The following is a 27,189-nucleotide window of genomic DNA, read 5'->3' as shown; positions in this document are numbered from 1 at the left end:
TAAAGCACCATGATTTAAAATTCTGTTGTTCACACCTTTTAGTCCCTTGAACTAGAGGCAAGTGGAGTGGCATGGTGCCCTAAAAAGACAGGTGTGTGATTAAATTCTGTTTACACTGAAATTCCCACAGGGGGTCACATGCTGAGAGTAGTGGGAGAGGTGCTTATCATAAGCCCTTGTTTATAGTTCAATTAGAGTTCAACAGCTCAAAGACCCCCTCCATTCCCTTCTGCTCCCCACCCTCACGCCCAATGGCTTCCTCTAATAAGGTTCTTTAAACTACTAACTAATGGTAGGGCGGGTACACAAACCGTTATACTTTAATGGTGTTTACATAGTCAAAGTAACTCAGCTTGTTAGACCATGGAGCTGCCAGGATGGGCAGAACCTCAGCTCAGGGCTCTGTTAAATTAACCTTTAGTTGTTTTGCCCTAATTGATCCTTCACTGCACTCCCAGGGCATTCTAAGTATTTAAAAGCATGGAATGAAAGATCTAACTAGCCTGTAACCACGGTGGTTTAAAAGAACTGATACTTAATTCCTTTTGAAATATCCCACTGAATTAAAGATTATTTAACAGATATTGGACTGAACATAAATTAATTCATTTTGGGTGAAATTAATCTCTAACATGTGGACCAAAAATGTATGGACATGAAAGAACTTGTTTTACAGTCAAGAGTTTCAGCAATGCTGACGTCCCTTTACTTGGTCAGAGTGTAGGAACCTGTGTTCTCCTGGCAGCTTCCATAAGGAAAGGGGTACACGGTGACCCTCTCCTCAATATGCCAACACATGGATACATGGCAGAGGTGTGTAGACCTCAGAGAACTGTTCCAGGCTGTTATTAGCCTCCAGCTCTGGTCAGAATTTTGCCAGTTATATGACAATGGAGTGAACAGCATAGGATATGCAATGGGAGAGACCAAGGTAAAATCTCGACTCACACTTCCTGACCTTGATTGGTCTTTTTAAATTTTTTAAAAAAAATTTTTACAGACTGCATTTTGATTCATTGTACACAAATGGGGTACAACTTTTCGTTTCTATGGTTGCACACGATGTACACTCATACCATTTGTGTAATTATATGTGCACGTGGCATGAACCCACCTATTGACTCAGTTATTCCACTCCTTGATTTATACCCAAAGGACTTAAAATCAGCATACTACAATAATGCAGCCACATCAATGTTTATAGCAGCTCAATCACAATAGCTAGATTGTGAAACCAACCTAGATGCCCTTCAACAGATGAATGGATAAAGAAACTCTGGTATACATACAAAATGGAATATTATTCAGCCATAAAGAAGAATAAAATGATGGCATTTGCAGGTAAATGGATGGAATTGGAGAATATCATGCTAAGTGAAATAAGCCAATCCCAACAAGCCAAAGGCCGAATGTTTTCCCTGATAAGTGGATGATGATACATAATGGGGGTGGGAGGTGGGTAAGAGAAGAAGGGAGGAACTTTGGATTATGTAGAGGGAAATGAGAGGTGGGAGGGGCAGAGGTAGGAAAGATGGTTGAATGAGTTGGACATCATTACCCTATGTGATGAGTCTTTTAAGCTACTCTTTCCACATCTGAGAAATGGTACCTACCTCTGATTGCTATGAGGATTAACAAGGATAATATGTCAAATGCACTTAGTAAGTATACAACAAATATTGACAAAAAAAAAAAATGAAGCAAAACCAAATAAAACACAACCAACCAAACAACAACATGAACAGGACAAGAAGCCTCGAAGAGTCATATACAACTTTTCAGCTGCTTGAAACTGCCACTGTCCCCTTCCCTTAAACCCCAGTCTGCAGAAATCCTAATTGTAATGACTTCAGAGAAATTTGTATTTAAATAAATATATTATGGGGATTTGAAGGTCAAGTGCCCAGAGTACTTTCAGGACAAAAGTGCAATCTGGGAACTGGAGCCTAGATAACTGATGCCCTCAGAAGAGACTTCTAGAACCAAAGGGTGTCCTCTAGCACTCTGCATTCCTCACAGAATGTGGCCAACTGATTGAGTTGAGGGAGGTGTGCGCTTCCAGGCCTGGTCTGCTAAACCCTCCCAGGCACAATTCTTGCTCTCGTTTGTTCATTTGTTGGCTAAATGAAGAGAACATAAAGGACGCCAGGAGCCCAAGAGAAGGCCAGCCCAGAGGGAACAGGGAAGGTCCACTTCCTATCTACAGCGTTGTTGAGATAAAAGTGTGTTAAGCTACTGATATTTGTGCTGGGGATGGTAGTTGTAGAGGTTGCCTGAAGTAATTGGTACAGTGAGCTTTTCTGTTTCTGTGGTCCCTAAAGATTGGGAAAGCACTAGGTCCCTAAAGATTGGGAAAGCACTAGGTCCCTAAAGATTGGGAAAGCACTAGGTCCCTAAAGATTGGGAAAGCACTAGCACAAGGAGAGCCAGTCCTTGTCTGGGCTCTACTTCTTACCTCCCGATGGACCTAGGTGATCATAGCGACTAGAGAGTCTAAAAAGCAGGTCGATGATTCCATCGTCTCTGATGATGACATGATTGACTCTCTGCCTGTGCAGAGACTGGGCCAGGAAAGGAGGTTTGCTAAGCCCCTGAAAGGAGAAGCCAGCTGCCTTCCCCTCCTCTTCCCAGAATTTGACTTATGTACAGGCTCTGCAGCTCAGCATGCTGGAAACAGTATTTGGTTCAGTTGCTTAAAGTAGTTCTGTGATTTTTGGCTATACTTATGTGTGCCTTCGCATCCTTGTCCACATAAGGGGGATACTGATGCACCAACCAAATGGAATTCTGGTAAGAATCAGAAGTCTTGTAAAGCCTGGATCACAGTGCCTGGCACTAGTAGTCACATAATAAGTGGTGGCGGTTATTAAATTAGTATGCTTAAAACTTTGATTTATTTTACAACATTTGTCAAGTACTTGCTGTGGCCAAGCAGATTGCTAGGGAGTCAGAAAATGGGCAGCCAAACCTTTGCCACTGAGGCATTTAGGCTCTCTTCCTGGCGAACAGACACATAGGGATGACCTGGCAGTATGAAGTGGAAAACAAAAACATGATTTTCAAAGAGACAGCTTCCACAGGGATCTGTGCCAGTCTTCCACTGTTCTCCAGATGGTTACTTGGGGACAGGTATTCCTTCCTTCAGGAACTTCTTCCTTTCTATCCAATGGCTAGCAAAATTCTGCTGGTTAGATGCTAGGCAAGAGGAGTCATTAGAGGGCTCTCAGTAGAAAATGAAATCTTCAGCTGCAGCTTAAGCCTGACTCCTTTGGTCGGAAGGAGTCTGGGGAGACCTGATAGGTGGGAATCATTGCTCTGTTTCCCCATGATAGGGATGAAGGAGGCTGGAAGCCTTGCAAAGTGTAAGAAGGAATACAGATAACTATATGTCCATGCATTATTATTCTGAATGTAAAAATCTTCAGTAGTCATTGCACGCACAATGTAACAAAGCTTTTAAAGATAAGCTTAGGAAGGATTAATTTACAAAGACCCAACAACTAGGAACCTCTAAAATAATCGTAAGTGGGAAATAATGCTCAAAATCACAGCATCTACAGTTGGAACTGGAGAGATCTTCAAAGGTCATCCAACTGAGACTCAAATGCTGGTCCATGATAAATGAGAACAATTAGGACAGTTTTTTGAGACTTCATTTTTTGTATATGCCTTATTAAAAATATCTAGAAACCACTCATCAAACTCAACCAGCATTTTAACATATTAAGAAACTGATTCCTAAAAAGTTATAGAATTTCTCAAAGTTTTGAGAATACATCTAAATATGGAAGCTTGCTTCAGATAAATGTAAAGAAACGAACCCCTCAAACAAAACATATAATACGTCTTTCCATACAAAACATCTTTTTTATTTTAAATGACTTATCCTTTGTTTTAGGATTACAGGCTTCCTAAATTTTTGGCATTGAAATATTCATTCTTAGCCAGGCACAGTGGTGCAGGCTTGTAATCCCAGCGGTTTGGGGAACTGAGGCAGGAGGATTGCAGGTATGAAGCCAGCCTCAACAACTTAGAGAGGCTATAAGCAGCTTAGTGAGACCCTGTCTCAAAATAAATTTTTTTTTTTAAAAGGGCTTGAGATGTGGCTCAGTGATTAAGTACCCTTGGGTTCAATCCCTGGTAATAAAAACAACAACAACCAAAAAAAAAAAAAAAAAAAAAAGAGAAAAAGAAAAAGAAAGAAAGAAGAAAGAAAGAGAGAAAAAATAAATATTCCTTCTTTTACAGAATTATTTTATTATTTTATTTTTGGGTGCTGGAGATTCAACCCAGGGCTTTTTATTTGTACATGCTAAACATGCTAAACACACGTTCTACCACTAAGCTACATATCCCTAGCTCCTGATGATAGCATTTTATTTTATTTTTTGGTTTCAGGGATTGAACCCAGGGGTACTTAACCACTGATCCACATCTCCAAACCTTTTTATGTTTTATTTTGGGACAGGGCCTTGCTAAGTTGCTTAGGGCCTCAATAAATTGCAAGGCTGGCTTTGAACTCATAATCCTTCTGACTCAGCTTCCCCAGCTGCTGCATTTATAGGCATGCACCACTGGGCCTGGCCTGATGATAGTATTTTAGGTGGTCATTTGTTTTTATTTTTTATATATGCCTTATTAAAAATATCTAGAAACCACTCATCAAACTCAACCAGCATTTTAACATATTAAGAAACTGATTCTTGAAAAGTTATAAAATTTCTCAAAGTTTTGAGAATATATCTAAATATGAAAGCTTGCTTTGGATAATAAATGGGAAAAAGAAATAAACCAGCCCACCCCACTCGCACCCCACCGCAGACAGATGCTAGACATTAAGCCCACCTGCCCACACCCAACCCTGTACTGACTCGGTGCACCCTCACTGAGCTCCCCAGCTTCTTTGGAGGCTGGTGCAGGCATTTTGAATTATTTCTGAGGGCATGACTACCATCATTGGAAGGGCAGCTCCCTTCCTGAGACACCTACAGGAGACTAGAGGCCCTTTGACCTCTATTTACTCACGTACATCCTACACCCTTCCCCATCCTCTTCCTTCACCCCTAGGAATACTGTAAATAATAATTGAACTCATTCTGTTTATTACAATAATGTTAAAGTCTTTATAGGGGCTATCTGGTTCAGGGGTGCATTTTCTCTGTATTGGGTGCTGCTAATACTGATCTCCCCTTCAAAGGAGAGGTACTAGAAAACTGCAGGATCACAATAAGCCTGCAGGGGGGAAACTTCAACCTCAGTTCTTCACTGCTAGAGGGGAATATACAGAAACAATATGAAAAAACAGGGGAAGAAAGTGTCCCTAACAAACCAGGATGCTATTTTGAAAGAATCCAATGACAGCATGGCAGCAAAAATGACAGAAAAAGAGTTTAGAATCTGCCTAATTAAAATGATCTGTGAAGCAAAAGACGAGATAAGAGAGCAAATGCAGGCAATGCGTGATCACTCCAATAAACAGTTAAAAGAGCAAATGCAGGAAGCAAAAGAACACTTCAATAAGAGATTTTGGAGGAAAAAAAACCAGAAATACTTGAAATGAAAGAAACAATAAACCAAATTAAAAACTCAATAGAAAACATCACCAACAGAATAGATCTCAAGGAAGACAGAATCTCAGACAATGAAGACAAAATATTTAATCTTGAAAATAAAGTTGAACAAACTGAGAAGATGCTAAGAAATCATGAATGGAACCTCCAAGAATTGTGGGATATCATGAAAAGACCAAATTTAAGAATTATTGGGATTGAGGAAGGCATAGAGATACAAACCAAAGGAATGAACAACCTATTCAATGAAATAATATCAGAAAATTTCCCAAACCTGAAAACTGAAATGGAAAATCAAATACAAGATGTTTACAGAACACCAGGTGCACAAAATTATAACAGATCCACACCAAGGCATATTATAATGAAAATACCTCACATACAAGATAAAGATAGGATTTTAAAGACTTCGAGAGAAAAGCATCAGATTACTTATGAGGGGACACCAGCAGATTTCTCAGCCCAGACCCCAAAAGCTAGAAGGGCCTGGAACAACATATTTCAAGCTCTGAAAGAACATGGATGCCAACCAAGAATCCTATACCCAGCAAAACTAACCTTCAGATTTGTTGATGAAATAAAATCTTTCCATGATAAACAAAAGTTAAAAGAATTTATAAATAGAAAACCTGCACTACAGAACATTCTCAGCAAAATATTTCGTGAGGAGGAAATGAAAAAGGACAAATCAGCAGAGAGAGGAACTACCCTAAAGCAAAAGTCAATCAAAGGAGAAACCAAGTCAAGTTAAAAACCAAAAATAAGCCAAAATGACCAAGAATACAAATCATATCACAATAATAACCTTGAATATTAATGGCCTAAACTCAGTAATCAAAAGTCATAGAATGGCAGATTGGATTAAAAAGAAAGATCCAACAATATGTTGCCTTCAAGAGACTCATTTCATAGATAAGGACATCCACAGACTAAAGGAGAAAGGCTAGGGAAAAAACATACCATGCACACGGACTCAGTAAAAAAGCAGGGGTCTCCATCCTCATATCAGATAAAATGGATCTCAAACCTAGGTTAGTCAGAAGGGATAAAGAAGGACATTTCATACTGCTTCAGGGAAGCATAAATCAACAAGACATAACAATTTTAAATATTTATGCACCAAACAATGGAGCATCTATGTACATCAAACAAACCCTTTCAATTTTAGGAATCAAATAGACCAAAACACAATAATGGTGGGGAACTTTAACACACCACACTCACCACTGGATAGATCCTCCAAACAAAAACTGAACAAAGAAACTATAGAACTAAATAATACAATCAATGATATAGACTTAATAGACATTTACAGAGTATTTCATCCATCATCAAGTAAATATACTTTCTTCTCAGCAGCTCATGGATCTTTCCCCAAAATAGACCACATGCCATGCCACAAAGAAGTCATTAGTAAATACAAAAAAATAGAGGTACTACCTTCTATCCCATTGGACCATAATGGAATGCAATTAGAAATCAATGATAAAATAACAAACCAAAACCACTCATACACCTGGAGACTGAACAATATGCTATTGAATGATGCAATGATAACAGAAGACATCAGGGAAGAAATAAAAAAAATTCTTACAGGTAAATGAGAATAATGACACAGCATATCAAAATCTCTGGGACACTCTGAAAGCAGTACTATGAGGAAAGTTCATTACATTGAGCTCATACAATAAAAAAATTAAAGGTCAACAACTAAATGACCTAACATTACATCTCAAAGTCCTAGAAAAAGAAGAACAGATCAACACCAAAAATAGTAGAAGACAGGAAATAATTGAAATCAATGAAATTGAAACAAGAGAAACAATTTAAAAAATTGACAAAATGTTGGTTCTTTGAAAAAGTAAACAAAATTGACAAACCCTTAGCCACACTAATGAAGAGAAGGAGGAAGAAAACTCAAATGACTAGAATTCATGATGAAAAAGGAAAGATCACGACAGACATAACATAATTGGAAGCTACTTTGAAAATCTGTACTCCAACAAAATATAAAATATCAAAGACATTGACAAATTTTTAGAGACATATGATCCTCCCAAACTGAATCAGGAAGACATACACAATCTAAACAGATCAATTTCAAGTTGTGAAATAGAGGAAGCCATCAAAAGCCTACCAACCAAGAAAAGCCCAGGACCAGATGGATTCTCAGCCCAATTCTACAAGACCTTTAAAGAAGAACTAATAGCAATACTCCTCAAAGTATTCCAAGAAATAGAAAAGGAGGGAACCCTTCCAAACTCATTCTATGAGGCTAGTATTACTCTGATACCAAAACCAGACAAAGACTCATCAAGGAAAGAAAACTTTAGACCAATATCCTTGATGAACATAGATGCAAAAATCCTTAACAAAATAATGGCAAATCACATACAAAAATATATTAAAAAGATAGTGCACCATGATTAAGTGGGTTTTATCCCAAGGATGCAAGGTTGGTTCAACATCTGGAAATCAATAAATGTAATTCATCACATCAATAGACTTAAAGTTAAGAATCATATGATTATTTCAAATGATGCTGAGAAAATGTTTGATAAAATACAGCACCCCTTCATGCTTAAAACACTAGAAAAAATAAGAATAGTAGGAACATACCTCAACATTGTAAAGGCTATCTAAGCTAAACCCACAGCCAACATCATTCTTACTGGAGAAAAACTGAAAACATTCCCTCTAAAACCAGAACAAGACAAGGATGACCTCTTTCACCACTTCCATTCAAAATTGTCCTTGAAACACTAGCCAGAGCAATTAGACAGACCAAAGAAATTAAAGGGATACAAATAGGAAAAGAAGAACTCAAACTATCACTATTTGCCAATGACATGATTCTATACTTAGAAGATCCAAAAAATTCCACCAGAAAACTTCTAGAACTCATAAATGAATTCAGCAAAGTAGCAGGATATAAAATCAATATGCATAAATCTAATGCATTTCTATTCATAAGTGATGAATCCTCTGAAAGAAAAATTAGAAAAACCACTCCATTCCCAATAGCCTCAAAAAAAACCACAAAAAAACAAAAAAACAAAAAACAAAAAACAAAAACAAACAAAAAACCACTTGGGAATCAATCTAACAAAAAGGTGAAAGACCTCTACAATGAAAACTATGGAACACTAAAGAAAGAAATAAAACCTTAGAAGATGGAAAGATATCCCGTGTTCTTGGATAGGCACAATTAATACTACCAAAATGGCCATTCTACCAAAGCTGCTATACAGATTCAATGCGATTCCAATTAAAATCCCAATGACATACTCATAGAAATAGAGAAAGCAATCATGAACTTCATCTGGAAGAATAAGAAACCTCAAATAACCAAAACAATCCTGAGTAGAAAAAGTGAAACAGGAGGTATCACAATACCAGACATTAAACTATACTACAGAGCCATAGTAACAAAAGCAGCATGGTATTGGCACCAAAATAGACAGGCAGACCAATGGTACAGAACTGAAGACACAGAGACAAAACCACATAAATACAGTCACCTCATATTAGACAAAGGAGCCAAAAACATACAATGGAGAAGAGATAGCCTGTTCAACAAATGGGTTCTGGCAAAATTGGAAATCCATATGCAGCAAAATGAAATTAAACCCCTATCTCTCACCCTGCACAAAACTCAACTCAAAATAGATCAAGGATTTAGGAATTAGACCTGAGACCCTGCATCTAATAGAAGACAAAGTAGGCATGAATCTTATCATGTTGGCTTAGGATCAGACTTCCTCAACAAGACTCCCAAAGCACAAGAAATTAAAGCAAGAATCAATAAATGGGATGGACTCAAACTAAAAAACTTTTTCTGAGCAAAGGATACAACCAATAATGTGAAAAGAGAGCCTACAGAGTGGGAGAAAAGCTTTTCCACATGCACTTCAGATAGAGCACTTATCTCCAAAATTTATAAAGAACTTACAAAACTTTACACCAAAAATGCAAAGAACCCAATCAATAATTGGACCGAGGAACTAGACAGACACTTTACAGAAGAAGACATACAGGAGATTAATAAATATATGAAAAAGTGTTCAACATCTCTAGTAATTAGAGAAATGCAAATTAAAACAACTCTAAGATTTCATCTTACTCCAATTAGAATGGCTATCATCAAGAACACAAACAATAGTAGACGTTGGTGTGAATGTGGGGAAAAGGCACACTTTTACATTGCTGGTGGAGTTGCAAATTGGTGCAGTCACTCTGGAAAGCAGTGTGGAGAATCCTCAGAAAACTTGGAACGGACCCACCATTTGACCCAGTTATCCCACTCCTCAGTTTATACCCAAAGGACTTAAAATCAGCATACTACAGTAACACAGCCACATCAATGTTTATAGCAGCTCAATTCATAATAACTAGATTGTGGAACCAACCTAGATGCCCTTCAACAGATGAATGGATAAAGAAACTGTGGTGTATGTACACAATGGAATATTATTCAACCATAAAGAAGAATAATATTATGGCATTTGCAAATAAATGGGTGGAATTGGAGAATATCATGCTAAGTGAAATAAGTCAATCCCGAAAAACCAAAGGCCAAATGTTTTCCCTGATAAGTAGATGATGATATATAATGGGGGCATTGGGGGTGGGGAGTGAGAGAAGAATGGAGGAACTTTAGATTATGTAGAAGGAAATGAGAAGGAGGGGGATATGAAAAGTGGTGGAGTGAGACAGACATCCTTACCCTATGTACATGTATGATTACATGAATGGTATGGATCTACATCATGTACAATCATAGAAACAAAATGATGTACCCCATTTGTGTACAATGAATCAAAATGCAGTCTGTAAAAATTTTTTAAAAAAGTAATAAAAAAAGAGAAACAAACCCCTCATACAAAACAAACCTGGTTTTTGTTATTATCTGAAGATAGCATTTCTTCTAATGCTAGTAAAAGTACTTTAAGAGATATAAATTTATAAAATGGAGTGCTGAAGTGAAAGCAGTATCCTGGGCCTAGTCATTGTTACGCTTTTAGCAAGGTTTACAGTTCAGGGCAAATCATTCATTTGCCTGGATCTCAGTTCCCCTGTCTATAAAGTGAAGAGAGAGGACAAGTTGATTTTCAAGTCTATTTCTTGCTTAAATATAGAGGCTCTTCTCATTGGATACAGCCTGGTTAGTGGCAGAAAGTTCTGGCCCCAGAAGAGAATTCCTGGTTTGAATACTCACTCCAATACTTACTGACCAAGGTTCTTGGAGTCAGTTATTTAACCTCTGTACCTTAGTTTCCTCATTAATAAAGTGGAACTAATGGTAGAGCTACTTCATGGGGGTTAAATTAGATAAAATTTACGAAGTATTTGACATGGAGTTTGATATTTAATAAACTCTCAATAAACACTAGCTATTATTAGTAATAGCTTGTGCTTTTTCTAGATGAAATGCCTCACTTATCTACTTGGGAATATAATTGCTCTGCATAAATTGGACTGTGCCACAGAGCAGATCCTGTTCTGAAAGGATGAGCAACTCAGGAGATTTCCAAGAGGATTCCAAGTACTGAAATATAATAAGAAGCACAGACGCTGTTCACAGCACTTACATATGCTATCTCATTTAGTCCTCTCAGCAAATCTGAGGTAAGTAGAATATATTGGCTTCTCAGCCATAATCCATCCCTCCACTTTGCCCTGAATTAAGAACCTCCTCCCCTGAGGGCTGAGAGTAAGGATGGAGTAGAGAGCGGGGGTCTGAGGAGTGGTGACTGGCAGAGTGGCTTCCTCTGAGCAGCAGATGCAGACTTGCAGCAGAGCAGATCTGGGAAAAGAGGAAAATGGAGAGGGGCAGGAGCTGGAGAATGAAGCCAAGGGGTTATGGAAGTTGCGCTGGGGGTAAGGGTGGGTGGAAAGAGGTGGCCTACTGACTGTACTTCCTGTGTAAGTAGGGCAGCCTCATTGAAAGAGCTAGGGATTGAGTGGACAGAGGGCAGGAGTTCATTGATCTGGAATAGGTGAAACAAGTTTCTAAAATTCTCTCTGATATTGTTCCAGGATAGTGCTTAAAGAGTCACTCCAAACCCTCTCCTTCACAACACTATATTGTACCAAAAGAAATATCCTCAGGGCCATACTTAGGACTTGGTGCATCAGAGATATCCAAAAAGATGCCCTACTTGCCCTTTACATCCTTATGAAGGGAGCTGCCCTCTCCTAGTCACTCCTCTGTTACAGAAAGCAGGGGTTGAAACAAGGTGGCTGCCAGACTGGACCAATGTGGAACATCCACCAAAGGCAGCCAGACTTGGGGCTGCTCCCTCTCTGTGAGATGGTCTTGTCTGGGAAGCTACACCCAGGAAACCATTCAAAGTAAGTTTGAAGGAGTAGTCATAGAAAAGCCAGATGTAGGCAGGAAGAAGAAAATAACATGACATACAAAGACGCACAGGACCAGAGAGACTAGGTGTCACCATAATAAGAGAGCACTAGAATGGAGATCTTTAGGTCTTGTGACTGAAGTGGGTGATAAACCATTTGGATCCTAGGCCCGTCTTGAATCTTGAACAGGGGCTACTCTTTTTTTCCATGAGATTCTTTAACTCTTTCTTACCTCCATGGACATGCTAATAACAAACCCATTTACTATAACTTAAAAAAAAAATTTGATCCTTAAAACCAAAAGAACCTAACAAAATGTGAATCTTGGACTTAGAATTTATGAACTGGAGCAATGTGAAGAAATCTGATCAATGCCTAGAACTAACCAGACCCACAAAGGAGCAAGACATCCTGGGGACAGGGCTGATGCAGTCCTAGAGACTGCAGGTCCAGGTGAGAGAATGGTGGGAAGAGAATATGACTCAGGAGAAGAGCAAAGGAGAATGAAACACTTTGAGGATGAATCCATAGGGCCAGATTCTCAGGGATCCACTTGTTCTGCGGAAGTGTAAACAAGATCTTTAAGTAGGTAGACCATGGGTACATACTCAGATTCATTTCTCTGTTAGTTTCCTTTAGGACACGAAGAACAGTTCATGCTGGTCAAAAGCACAGAGAGAAGAAGGAAGCCAAGAAACTGTCACGTCAGCTGCACATTTGGGTCTTATGGGCAAGCCAGAGCTCCAGGGAATTTGAATCGAGTCTTTAGAAATTAAGTTCTAGATGATGCCATTTTCACAACTTGACATTCTAGTCACAGAACTGTCCCCTTGCAACATTTTACTACCAATAGTTTCCAACTTGAATGATAAATATGTAAGGAATATTTTCAAATTGCTATTCACTTAAATTCAAATATTCACATTTAATGAATCACAGGTCACTGGTCTAAACCACAGATCATTAAGTGTTTTAGGGCCAGAGTGAAGTCAGCATCGGCATGACATAGGTAATTCCTTTGACCATCATCTGTGAGCGATGGGATGCAGTTTTGTTATTGAAATATAACAATAATATTTTCTTTATTTTCAAATTAGTAGACATCATGGCTTATAAAGAGTCTGAATCACTGTAATTTGATGAATTTCTCATTTTATGGTCCTATAAGAATTATTTTTAAAACAAAATTAAGCTTTAAGGCTCAAGAAAAAAATATGTGATCTATATTGGGGCTTAAAAGTATAGTTTCATAAACTTTAAAGGAAAACCCTCTGTAAAAAATGATAATTCTGTCCAAGTTCTCAAAGGACAATATGTTCAGCAGGTTGCTTCCTCAATAGTTCCTATAATGGAAATCAGCATGTAGAACTTCTCACAGTTGCTGTTTATAGACACCATGGTGCAAACTTTCTGTGGAACTATTTGATGATAAATATCAGTACCCTTACATAGGACCACATTCTTTAATTAGAAGTTCTACCTCTGGGCATGGTATTCTGGGGTTTGAATCAGGTATCTTTCAATATTAACATCCAATGATGTTTATAACAGCATTATTTACACTAGGTCCAAACAAAAAATAACTAAAAGGGATGATTATAGGGAACTTGTCAAATAAATGATGGTGGAGGTATATGATGAAATGTTGTTTCTAAAGAATATTTAATATCATGGAAAATTATAATATAACCTTATCTGAGAAAAGGACATGAAACTACAAACACACACACACACGTTTTTAAAGTGCATCTGCATATTCATTTTAAATGCTTTGAAAGAAAATAACACCAAGTTAAAATATGAAGTAATCAAAATGTTAATAGCATTTATCTCTTGGTAGCAGAATTGCAAGTGCTTTAATATTTTTTTAATTAATTTTCCAAATTTGAATCAATGCATATTATGTTGTTAATAATATCAGAAAAAAAAACATTCAAAAAATTATTATTTGGGTTAGACTTTAGCTAAAAGGATGATTATATTCAGAAAACAAAGAATAAAGACAAAGTTTTTCACTACCTGCCACCTATTGACACAATTACAGGGAAGAATCAGGTGACCTGATTCGAGTCTCCATCCTTTCTCCGGCTCACTCCTTGGGGGAACTGACAAAGGCAAACCAGAAGTCAGGCTCACCAAAATATTTCAGGTCTCCCCATTGTCATCCTCAATGCTAACAGCGACTGAGCAGGTACCAGGTGCCAGGAATGAATGGAAGGTTAACATATGTTGCTAGTTAATCCTCATGGCGACCCTCTGAAGAAGACAGATTTGTTGCTTCTAATTTAAGGATGAAAAAACCAAGGGACAAAGAAGCTTGCTCAGGGTAACCCAGGTAGTAAGGGGTGGGGCTGAATCCAGACTCCAGGCATGGGGTGTGCCGTAATGCTCAGTGCTACACTGTCTCTTGGAAATCAACAAAGAGCACTGGAGCTGTGCAAACAGAGGTGAGCACAGAAATTTTTGTTTGTTTGTTCTAAGATAAGGAATTTTTATTATTCTCACATCAAAGTCTTTGTGTAATTCAATAGTTAAAACATTTTTTTTAAAGGAAGATTTATTTCCGGTTTAGAGGAAGAGATTATGCTTCTCCCTCATTTCCTACGGAGGTCACTGTGGTGCCCTTAGTTTTGTGCAACTCTTCTGGAAACCTATTATCCCAGTACAATCACTTCTATGTGATCAGAAACCTAGGCCCAGAACTTTAGAATCCCCAAGGGCAGACAGTATGTGTACAAGCCAGTACGTTTCTAGCACCACTTCATAATATACATGCTTATTATTCAGGACTCTTTTATTAAGAGAAACAGAAGCCCAACTCAAACTGGCTTAGTTAGAAAAGGGAATTTATTAGTTCAAGTAACTAGGCAGCTTAAGAAGCGATGACTTCAGGTATATTTAGTTAGATGCAGGAACCCATTTTTAACTGAGTTTTTAAATCTTCCTTATATTGAGTTATAACAATATTTAATGTATCCTAGATATATCTTTTTTTGGATATATGTTTCAAATTTTTTTTTTCTCCAAATCTATGACTCATCTTTTCATTTTCTTAGCAGGGCTTTTTGAAAACCAATGTTTTTAACTTTGGTGAAGTCTAATTTACTAAATTCATTTAAAATTTAAATTTTATGCTTTGAGGCCATACTTCAAAGATATTTTCCAAACCTAAGATCACTAAGAATTTGTTCTATCTTCTCTTCTGGAATCTTTATAGTTTTACCTCTTAGATTTAGTTATATTATCCATTTTAGTTAAATTTATATCATATAATGTAATACTCAAAATTCTTTCTTTTTTTTCTGCAGATGATAATACAGTTTTGTTTGTTTGTTTGTTTGTTTTTGTGGGGGGTACCAGGGATTGAACTCAAGAGCACTCAACTACTCAGCCACATCCCCAGCCCTATTTTTTGTATTTTATTTTAGAGATGCTTAGCATCTCAGTTTTGCTGAGCTGGCTTTGAACTGGAGATCCTCCTGCCTCAGCCTCCTGAGTCGCTGGGATTATAGGCATGCACCACCATGCCTGGCTAACACAGTTGTTCTTGCATCATTCATTAAAAAGGTCACCCTTTTTCCTCATTGAATTGCTTTGTTATCTCTGTCAAAAATCAATCGAGCCTTTAAATAAATCAGTTGAGCCTATATTTGTGGGTCTATTTCTAAAATTTTTATTCTATTCCCTTGACCCATATGTTTATTTTTAAACGATCACATTCTGTTTGTATTCATCATGGTGAAACAAAAACATATATCATGACATCTATGTTTAACAAACTTTTAGCTGCACAGTGCAGCATTGTTAGCTGTATGCACGTTGTTGTACAGATGATCTCTAGAACCCTTTCAGCTTGTATCACTGACCCTCCTTATCCATGGAACAACAGCTCCCTGTTTTCCCTACTCCCAGCTCCTGGCAGCCACCAGCTTCACTGAATTTGATTACTTCAGAGCTCTCGTGGAAGTGGAATCCTAAAGTGTCCTTCTGTGACTGACTCATTTCACTTAGGATATTGTCTCCAAGGTTCACATCCATGCTTCAGCATATGGCAGGATTTCCTTTTTTTTTTTTTTTTTTGACGTCAGACCTACTGTGCTCAAGTTGTAAAAAGGTTTAAAGGAAGGCCCATCTCACACAATAGGGTGAACACCCAATCATCATGCTCATGAACTGAAGGATCAGGAGGATTTTCTTTGTTAGGGCTAAATAACATCAGATTGGGTGTACATATAACATGTTTTCTTTATCTTTTCATCTACTGATAGATCTTAGGCCATTTCTACTCTTTCCTATTGTGAATAATGCTGGAATGAATATGGAAGTGCAAATATCTTTGAGATCTTCAATTCTTTTGGTTAAATATTAAAAGTGGTAATAGTGGATCAATTGGTAATTCTGCTTTTATTTTTTTGAGGAACCTCCATGCTGTTTTCCATAACAGCTACACCATTTTATACTCCTACCAACGGGGTACAGACTTCCAATTTTTCCACATCCTCATCAACACTTGTTATTTATTCTCTCTGTCTCTACTGTTCATCCTACCATTTTTAGATGGGCTATATGGCCTGCATCCTACCATTTTTAAAGCAGTATTTTATTGTGGATGTGATTCACGTTTCCCTGATGATTAGTGATGTTGAGTGTCTTTTCATACACCTGTTGGGCATTTGTATATCTTTGGAGAAACATCTTCTTTTCTCATTTATATTGGGTTGTTTGTTTCTTTACAATTGAGTTGTTGGAGTTTCTTAAATATTTTGGGTATTAACCTAATATCAGATATGTGGTATGCAAATATTTTCTCCCATTATGTAAGCTTAATTCATTCAGGCTACTATAACAAAATATGCTTAGCTTGGGTAATTTATAAACAACAGAATTCATTGCTAATTTTGTTCCTCATAGCTGACATCTTTCTCTGTCCTCACAAGGCAGAAGGGCCAAATAAGCTCTGTTGGGCCTCTTCTAAGAGCACTAATCCCATTCGTGAGAATTCCACCCTCATGACCTAATCACCTTTCAAAGGCCCCACATCTTACTACTATTACACCGGGGATTAAGTTTCAAAAATATTAATTTGAGGGAACACAAATGTTCAGACTGTAGTATTGTGTTATTCAACTTTGCATCACTGTGACCAAAATACCTGATGAGAACAATTCAGGGAATCAAAGTTTATGTTGGCTCGTGGTTTCAGAGGTTCAAACCCCTGATTTGCCAGTTCCATTGCTCTGGGCCTGACGTGCAGAACATCATGGTGGAAGGGTGTGGCAGAGGAAAACTGCTCGATTCAGGCAGGCGGGAAGCAGAAAGAGAAAGAGAATATGTGAGGAGTGAGGGACAAAATATAATCCCCAAAGACATACCCCCAGTGACCTACTTCCTCCAGCCATGCCCCACCGGCTTACTGTTACCACCAGTAATTCATTCACATTATTAATCCATCAAATAGATCACTCCACTGATTATGTCGCAGCTCTCAGAATCTAATCATTTCACCTCTGAACATTGCAACAGTGTCTCATGAGCTTCTGGGGGGACACTTCATATTGCAACCACAATAAATACCATAGATTGCCTTATTACTTTTGTTTCCTTTGCTGAATAAAAGTGTTTAAGTTTGATGCACTCCTATTCATCTACTTTTCCGTTTGCTATCTATGCTTTTGATGTCATATCCAACAAATCATTGCCAAGATCAATGTTATAAAATATTTCCTCTATGTTTTCTTACAGTAGTTTTACAGTTTCAGGTCTTACATTTAATTCTTCTATCCATTTTGAGTTGATTTTTGTGTATTAAATGAGGAACCAATTTCATTCTTTTGCATATGAATATTCAGCTTTCCATTTACTAAATGGTTCCTTTCTGATTGTATATAATTGGCACCCTTGTTGAAGGTCATTTGACAATATATGCATAGGTTTATGCTGGGTTGTCTAGTTCATATATAAAAAGCCCAAAACTAACATCATAACTGTGAAAACTGAAAGCTTTTAATGAGACAAGGATGCCCATTCTGGCCATTTCTGTTCAATACAGTACTAGAAATCTTGGAGAAATTAAAAGAAAAAACAAACCAACCTAGAAGACATCCAAATTTGAAAGGAAGAAGTTATTCCCATTTTTGGAAAACATGATCTTATGTGCAGGAAACTCTAAAAACTCTACCCCCCAAAATTGTTAGAATAAACAAATTTAACAAAGCTGTAGGATACAAAAATGAGTTGGGTTTCTATATATTAACAATGAACAATCTATCCCTTCACTTTCAGTCTGTGTGTGTCATTAAAGCCAAAATGAGTCTCTCGTAGGCAGCATGTAATTGGGTCTTATTATCCATTCATATCACTCTTTTGACTAATTGGAGAATTTAACACATTTACATTTGAAGTAAGAATTGATACATGAAGTACTTGTTTCCTCTGTAGTTGTCTTCCTTTGTGATTTGATGACTTTTTGTAATGGAATGCTTCATTTCCTTCTTTATCTTTTTTTAAAATATTTTTTTTAGTTGTATGTGGACACAATATCTTTATTTAATTTTATGTGGTGCTGAGGATCAAACTCAGTGCCTCACAGGTGTGAGGCATGTGCTCTACCACTAAGCTACAGCCCCAGCCCCTCCTTCCTTATCTTTTGTGTATCTACTGTAGGTAGTTTCTTACTTAGTGTTGTTATATTTATTTTATTTTATTTATACATATTTTTGGAGTACTGGGGATTGAATCCAGGGGTACTCTACCACTGAGCCAAGTTCCCAGTCCTTTGTATTTTTTATTTTGAGACAGGGTCTTGCTAAGTTGCCCGGGTTTGTCTTGAGCTTGAGATCTTCCTGCCTCAGCCTCCCAAGTCACTAGGATTACAAGCCTATGCCACTGTGCCCAGTTGTTGACTTTTTCTTTGTGGGTACCATGGGTCTTGAGTAAGACAGGTATAACAGGCTAATCACAACTTAGTTTCACCAGCCCTTGGTGCTGAGGATGGAACCCAGTGATTCACATGTCCCAGGTAAGCGCTTTACTACTGAGCCACAACCCCAGCCCTCCTGCCTTCATTTCTGATGATAGTTTTGCCAGGTATAGTATTCTTAGTTGAAAGCCTTTTTTTTTTTTTTTAATCCTTTCAGCACTTTAATTAAATCATACCCCTCTCTCTGCTTACAAAGTTTCCACTGAGAAACCTGCTAATGGTTTTATGGGGATTCCCGTGTATGCAATGAGTTGCTTTTCTTTCATGACTTTCAAAATTCTGTTTTTAACTTTTGAAAATGTGATTTTAATGTGTCTTGGTGAAGAGCTCTTTATGGTTTATCTATTTGGCCTTGTTGGGCTTTGTGAACACAATTTCTTCGCCAGATTTGGAAAGTAGTCTGTCATTATCCCTTTAATAAGTTTATTCCTACCCCTTTCTCTTTCTTTGATCTTTCTTGGATCCTCATAACATGTATATTGGTTCACTCGTTGTTCCAAAAGTTTCAGTAGTTTTTTCCCTCTTTCTTTTTTCTCTCTTCTTCTATCTAGGTGTTTTCAAGTGACCCAACTTTAAGCTTGCTGACTCTTTCTTTTGCTTAATTGAGTCAGTTGCTAAAGCTCTTTATAAATCTTAGCAGTTCAATCATTGTGCTCTACAACTCTAAAATTTGTTTGGTTCTTTCTTATGGTTTCTATCTCTTTGTTAAATTTCTCAAATTTTTCATATATTACTTTTCTGATATTGTTTAGTTTTTTTGTTACTGTTGTTCTTTTATAGTTTACTGAGCTTCTTTAAGATGATTACTTTGAATCTCTTATTAGACAGTTCCTAAATTTCCATTTCTTTAGGATCAGTTACTGGCACTTTATTTTTCTCTTTTGATGGTATTACATTCCTTTGATTATTCATGATCCCTGTGCCCTTGTATTGGTGTCTGCTTATTTGAACAAGCAGGCACCTCTTCTAGTCTTTGCAGACTGACTTTGGGAGGGAAAACCCTCCACAAGTCAACCTGTCCAAAAAATTTTGGGCAGGCCAGCTGGTGGAGTCTGTGGGTGGTCTTACCACTGGAGTTCTCTGGTGGGCTGGCCTGGCGTCTTGGTCCTTAGGTGGGTGGACCTTGTGTTTGAGTCTCCAGAGGTCTATTTGGTGCTTGGGTCCCAAGGGTGGGCCTCACAACATGGGTCTCTAGGGGTAAGGCTGGAGCCTGAATTTACAAGAACAAACCTGACACTGGGGCAGGCCTGAAATCTGGGTCCCTGGTAGCCAACCTAGAGCCTGAATCCACAGGGGTCAGTCAACAGACTGGAGTCATGGGGTTGGACCTAGAACATAGGTCTACAGGGATCAGCCTAGAGCCTATGCCATGGGGAATATTATGGTTTAGATATGAAGTGTCCCCCAAAAGCTAATGTGTGAGTCAATGCACAAAAGTTTAAAAGTGAAATGATTGGGTCATGAGAGCCTTAACTTAGTCAGTGAATTAATTCCCTGATAGGGATTAACTGGGTGGTAACTATGGGCAGGGAGGGCGGGGCTGGAGGAGGTGGGTGGATGGGGGCGTGCCCTTGGTGTTTATACTTGGTCCATGGTGAGGGAAGCAGGCTCTCTCTCTCTGCTTCCTGGTACCATGTTCCCAGTTGCTTTCCTTTGCCACATCGTTCTACCATGATGCTCTGCCTCCCCTCAGGCCCAGAGCAATAGAGCCAGCCATCTATAGACTGACATCTCTGAAACCGTGAGCCTTCAAACTTTTCCTCCTCTAATCGTTCCCCACCCCCATCCCCCCCAGGACTTTTGGTCACAGCAGTGAAAAAGCTAACTAAAATAGGGACTCTCTGGTATTGTAATTAACTTGTGCTGTTGTCTGTGAAAAAATCAGGTACTCACTTCCCTCTCTTTCCATCAACCAGAAGGTATCTCTGTACTGCTCTCTACAGACTTGTGGGAGGAGAGACTTGGGCAATAGGAAACCATCCTTCTTACACTTTCCAAGGAGTCTTTTCTTCTTCTTTTTTATTTGGGGGTGGGTACCAGGGATTGAATTCAAGGTCATTCAACCACTGAGCCACATCCCCAGCCCTATTTTGTATTTTATTTAGAGACAGGGTCTCACTGAGTAGCTTGGTGCCTCACTATTGCTAAGGCTGGCTTTGAACTTGAGATCCTCCTGCTTCAGGCTGAGTCTCTGGGCATGGACCATGGGCCCACAAGTCTTTTCTTCTTTCTGTGTTCCAACCAGGTGCCATAATCTCGTACATGAATCTCTTAGTTCTTGTAAAGGTATTTTTGTGTGTGAATGATTATTCATATTGATGTTTTTGTGAGAGGACAAATGCCAGAAACTCCCTAAGATAGATATTTTTAAAATCATGAATGGGTGTTGGATTTAGCCAAATGCTTTTTTTGGCTACCATCATGATGAGCACATGTACTTTTTTTTAGCCTGTGACTATTATGAACCACATTAATTGAATTTTTAATGTAAAGCTATCCTCCATCTCTGAGATAAATCCCACTTGGTTAGGATATATTATCTTTTTTGTGTATTGATGGAATAAAGTTCCTAAAAGTTTGTTAGGAATTTTTGCATGATCCTGAAAGTTATAGGATCTGTGGTTTTCTCATCTTATAATGTCTTTATGGTTTCAATTATTGAGTTAATGCTGAATTTATAGAATGAGTTAGGAAAATTTCCTTATTTTTCTGGAAGAGGTTTGGTGGAATTAACATTATTTATTCCTTAAATCCTTAATAGAATTCATCAATGCAGCTCTCTTGTTTTAGTCAGCTTTGTGCTGCTGTGAGCACTCAACAAGAACAACATAGAGAAGAAAAAGTTTCCTTGGCTCACAGTTTCAAAGGGCTCAGTCCATAGATAGCTGACTCCATAGCTTTGGGCCTGAGGTGAGGCAGAACATCATGGTGGAAGGATGAGGTACAGGGAAGCAGCTCAGGAGATGGCAACTGGAAGCGCACTTGGGACAAAATACATGCCCCAAAGACACACACCAATGACCTCCTTTCTCCAGCCACACCCTACCTGCCTACAGTTACCACCCAGTTAATCCAGAACAGTTAACTTAATTCACCGATTAGATCACAACTCTCATAATCTAATCATTTTACCTCTGAATGTTCTTGCATTGTCTCACACATGAATTTTTGGAGGATACCATACGTCCAAACTATAACGTATCTAGGCATTGAGGTTTTTTAAATTTTGATTTTATGGGATTGTTTTAAACTACAATTTCAATTCTTTAATAAACAGTTATATGAGTCATCTACTTCTTCTTGGATGAACTTTGATAGTTTGAGTCTTTGAAAAATTAATCAATTAATTCATTATAGTCATTAAATTCATTGGCATATATAATCTTATTACAGTTTTAATGTCTATAGATTCTGCAGCAATGACCTTCTTTTCATTCCTGATATTTGTCATTTTTGTCTTCTCCCTTTCAATTTTAGATAGTCTGACTAGAAGTTTATCAACTTAATTGATTTTCTCAAAGAGCAAGGTTTTGGTCTCATTAATTTTTAATTGTTTTTCTATTTTTTATAAAATTAATTTGATTTGATCTTTATTATTTGATCTTTATTATTTCTTATACTTCCTCTGGTTTCATTTGCTCTTCTGTTCTAGTTTCTTTTTTTAAAAATATATTTTTTAGTTGTAGGTGGACACAGTACCTTTATTTTACTTTTATGTGGTGCTGAGGATTGAACCCAGGGCCCCACACATGCCAGGCAAGTGCCCTACCACTGAGTCACTCCCCCAGCTCCTATTCTAGTTTCTTAATGCAAAAGTTAAGGTCATTGATTTGAGATCTTTCTTCTTTCCTAAATTAATATTTTATTGCTATAAATTTCCCTCTAAGCACTGCTTTAACTTTACCCCAGACATTTTTTTATGTTGTATTTTTATTTTCATTTATTACAAAATATTTTCTAATTTTCCTCATGATTCCTTCTTTGTCCCATAAACTTTATAGGAGAAAGTTCTTAAATTTGTTAAATTTCCAAATATTTGAGGACTTTAAATATATTTTTCTGCTACTGATTCTATTTTAAATCTTCAGTGATCAGTGAACATACATTGATTTTAAGCCTTTTACACTTATGACAACTTGTTTTGTGGCCCACAATAAGGCCTATTTTCATAAATAAAACATTTGTAGTATGCCTACAAATAATGTTTGTTTTTATATTTTTGGGGAAAATATTCTATGAATTTCAATTAACTCAAGTTTATTGATAAGTCATTATTCTTATTTATCTTTACTAATTTTTGTTTTATTATGTATTGAGAGAGGAATATTGAAATCTGTAAGTATACTGTAGATTTGTCTCTTTCTCCTTACATTTTCATCAGTTTTTATTTCACATCTTTAGAACCTGTGTCAGGTGTGTACACATTTAGGATTCTTACATCTTTTTGAGACTTAAAGGATTCTTTTTATCCCTAGTAAAATTCCTTGATTGGAAATTGACTTTTTTTATATAAATATAGTCACTCCAGCTCCCTTTTGATGACTATTAGTATGATGTGTGTTTTTTTTTTTTTTTTCATCCTTTCCCTTCTTTTTTTTTTTTTTTTTTTGTGTGTGTGTGGTGGTGCTGAGTGTCGTGCATGGTGTTATGCATGTTTGGCAAGCACTTTTTAAAAAAATTATATTTTTAGTTGTTGATGGACTCTTATTTATTTTTATGTGGTACTGAGAATCAAACCCAGTGCCTCACACATGCTAGGCAAGTGCTCTATCATTGAGCCACAATCTGAGCCCATCAAGCACTTGATCATTGATCTGTACTGCCAGATTCCATCCTTTTGTTTACAAACTATCCATGTCTTTATATTTAAAGTAGTTCACTTATAAACAATATTTAGTTTTTAAAATCTTACAATTTCTGCCTTTTAATTAATATGTTGAGATTATATATGCCTATTTATAATAATGATATCTTGGGATCTAAATTCACCTCATTACTAATTGTTTCCTATTTGCCCTATCTCTTCTGTGCTCATATTTTCTTCCTTTTTTTCATCTTCTTTTGTATTAGTCGAATATTTTTTAATGATTCAATTTTATCTCCACAATTGGTGTATTAGTGATATCCCTTTTTTCAAGTAATCACAGCATAATTTATAATCTCCATCTTCAATTTATCAGACCACTTTCTTTTTTGTTTTTTATTTTTTATTTTTAAAAAATTTTTTACAGACTGCATTTTGATTCCTTGTACACAACTGGGGTACAACTTTTTGTTTCTATGGTTGTACACAACGTAGATTCACAACATTCAGACCACTTTCAATTAATTTCACGTCATCTGTGTGCAGTGTAAGATTCTTACAAAAGTAATGGAAACTTTTTCTTCTCCCAGTACTGGGAATTGAACACAGGGCAATATACACTCTAGGCAAGTGCTCTACAACTGAGCCACATCCCAACCCTTTCTTTAATATTCTTGTCAGTGGTGTGCTATAAACTTGCTCTCTGAGGAGTACAAAGAGCCCCTTGTTCTTTGGGGATTTCTATGGTGTAGATACTCCTACTATGGTCAATTTCAACTGTTGGTGAACAGTTTAACAACTAGTTTTCAAAATTTCTGAAATCTTAACAATCAGCTTGTGTGACCTGGTATGAATTAGCTTAAGTTTGTAGATCCAGTCTGCTGGCAGTGAATTTTCTCAGGCTTTGTCATTTTTGAAAGATATATTTTCTGCATGTAGAACACTAGATTTGTTCTAGCATTTTAAAGTTATTATTTCATTGTCTTCTGACTTGCCCTGCTTCTAATGAGAAATCAGTTATAATCCTGTATTTTCCCTACAATATTTAGTGTTTTTCTCCAACCCCTATCATCCCATCCCACATCCTTGACTGCTTTTAATATTTTCTCTTTGTAACTGGTTTTCAGAAATTTGATTAGTGATGCAGCTTGGTGTGGTTTTCTTCCTGTTTCTTTTGATTGGTTCTAACACGGTCTCCCCCCACCACACCCACGCCACCCAACTTGTGTCCCAGAGACTCCAGAGACAGAGGCAGGAGGATGGCAAGTTCAAGGCCAGCCTCAGCAACTTGGCAAGGCCCTAAGCAACTTGGAGAGACCCTGTCTCAAAATAAAAAGTAAAAGGGCTAGGGATGTAGCTCAGTGGTAAAGTGCCCTAGGTTCAATTCCCAGTGCAAAACAGAACAACAACAACAACAACAACAAAAAAAAAAATACGTTTTTTTTTCCCCCTGCTTCTTTCATTTTTGAGCAAATAGCATGGATTGCTATGCTGCAACTAACCAAGTTCATCTCAGATGCATCCTTGTGGCCAAGGGCTACCAGGGTGTGTTGCTGGAAGATAACTCCTTGAATATTAGTTTAGTGAAATTACTAAACTAACAACTTACTACTAACAACTTTTTGGATTTCTATAGCAGTTTATAATTGCAAAAATAATTGGGTCTACATTTTATTAACATGTAGATTATTTCGAATTAGCTGTATGTCTGAAATACCTTTTTAATTTTTAATATATTTTTAATTCTGGGTACCACTCAAGACTTTTGAATCAGAATCTCCGGGGGAAGTCATATTTTTAAAATATTTGAGAAACCAACATATGATATGATTTATATTTCTTACAGAGTCTCTGTGACATAGGATTGGTTATCTTCTCTCAATCAAAAAAATAAGTTCATTAGGACCAATGAATTATCCAAGGTTGCTGAGCCTATTGACAACTGAATTTAGAACATGGACCTAAGTAGTTTGATACTGTCTTGGACTTCTTTCTATGACACTGATTACCCTAATTTTGTGGGTCACTTGGACTTCATTTTAGTATTTTAAATATTTCAAATATTACATTACCCTACCACTGTCTGTATTGAGCTAATGAATTTATGTTTTATTAGTCATAACAGCTTCTACAAACACTTTTCAATAATCACACCTATGTGTGTATGATAGGAATTAGGCAGGCAGATTACAAATCACATTTGGATTTTAGATCTTTTTAAATAAGCTCCAAAAGCCTTTGGAGTCTGTAGCCTGGAGACACAGCACTGAAATGTAGTGACCACTGAGTTGACTATAGCTATGGTGGTTTAAGATACTTGTAGGAATCATTAGTCATCATTGGGTTTATTTTTTAAAAGAAGAAAAGAAAGTGCTGTTTGTTGGTGTAATTTATTAGGAGTCATAGGTACCATGATTTTTATTAAATTCTAAGATCTTAAAGAATAAATGATTATATCCAAAAGTTAAATTAGTGTCACCAGAATGGAAATAATTGGGGAAAAAAAGGCCTATTTTAGCAGAAAGGCTTCATGTAAGATCAACTTGTGAGAAATAGAAAGTTTGGTGGTCCATTTTCAGAATATAGTGTTTAGTCTTAATTGGATCCAATTGTAGCCTCTTTAATTATGGCCCTTCCCTTTGTCCCCCCAATTTTAAAATCAGCTGGGTTGTGACCCCCCAGCTCTTCCTGATTTCCCTAGGCACATCTTCATCTTCAGTGATGGCACCGCTGCCCCTGAGAGTGTGTGTGGGCAGAAGAGGCAAAGATGCTGATGAAAAGTAACAGTGGTTTAAGGGACTCTGGAACCTTGCCTGCAGCAGGGAGGGAAATGCCCAGGAGCCTGACGGGCAGATGAAACAGACCTGCAGCCAGCAGCCCTGCTGCCTGTGTTTGGGTGATGCGCAGTGCTCTTTGTGTGCTTCTTCCCTCAAAGAACTCGTCTATGGTTGTACCAGGAAAACTTTCATCTTCTGCCTAAATCGACATCCTGGGCTGCCCTACAGAAGCCTCGACTTTACTAAGCCTTTGGCTTAGTAGGGAGATGTTAACTGTTCTATCTGCCACAGTCAGTTCTTCCCCCTAATCTTTCAGGACATTTTAATCAGTATGACTTCAGAACAAGGGAGTTCAGGATTCCTTCTTGTCTCCAGGATGAAATACACTGAACAAAACAGAGAAAAATCATTGTGATCAGTAGTGAAGAGCAAGATGTGAATACATGGATTGGTTTTCTTGAGAAACAAGCACTTTTCTGTCAGCCCGAGACAAAGACTTTCAAACAAGTGGTTTACTTGGGAGTGTGGTTCCAGGGGACAGAAATGAGGGATGAGCAAGACTGAAGCACAAAAGGAGGGAAAGCCAATATAAAGATGCGTTGTTGGGTTGACCATGGCCATGGACCAGGGTTTGACTGTGTGGAATTTCTGAGGAGCCATATGAAATGTTTCAGAATGTCCATGTGGGGATGAAAG

At 37.5% G+C, this 27,189-nt stretch overlaps 1 non-coding gene across 1 annotated transcript; it reads right to left on the bottom strand.

Annotated features, from left to right (window-relative positions):
* Nucleotides 1-16,015: 16,015 nt before the first annotated feature.
* LOC124968826 (small nucleolar RNA U13) lies at nucleotides 16,016-16,115 on the bottom strand. The gene has a single exon (XR_007105861.1). It is a non-coding gene; the product is annotated as a small nucleolar RNA U13 (small nucleolar RNA).
* Between the last annotated feature and the right edge of the window lie 11,074 nt (nucleotides 16,116-27,189).

The sequence above is a fragment of the Sciurus carolinensis genome, chromosome 1, assembly GCF_902686445.1.
Source record: "Sciurus carolinensis chromosome 1, mSciCar1.2, whole genome shotgun sequence".
Lineage (NCBI taxonomy): Eukaryota > Metazoa > Chordata > Mammalia > Rodentia > Sciuridae > Sciurus > Sciurus carolinensis.
This window is presented reverse-complemented; position numbering and strand designations above follow the sequence as displayed.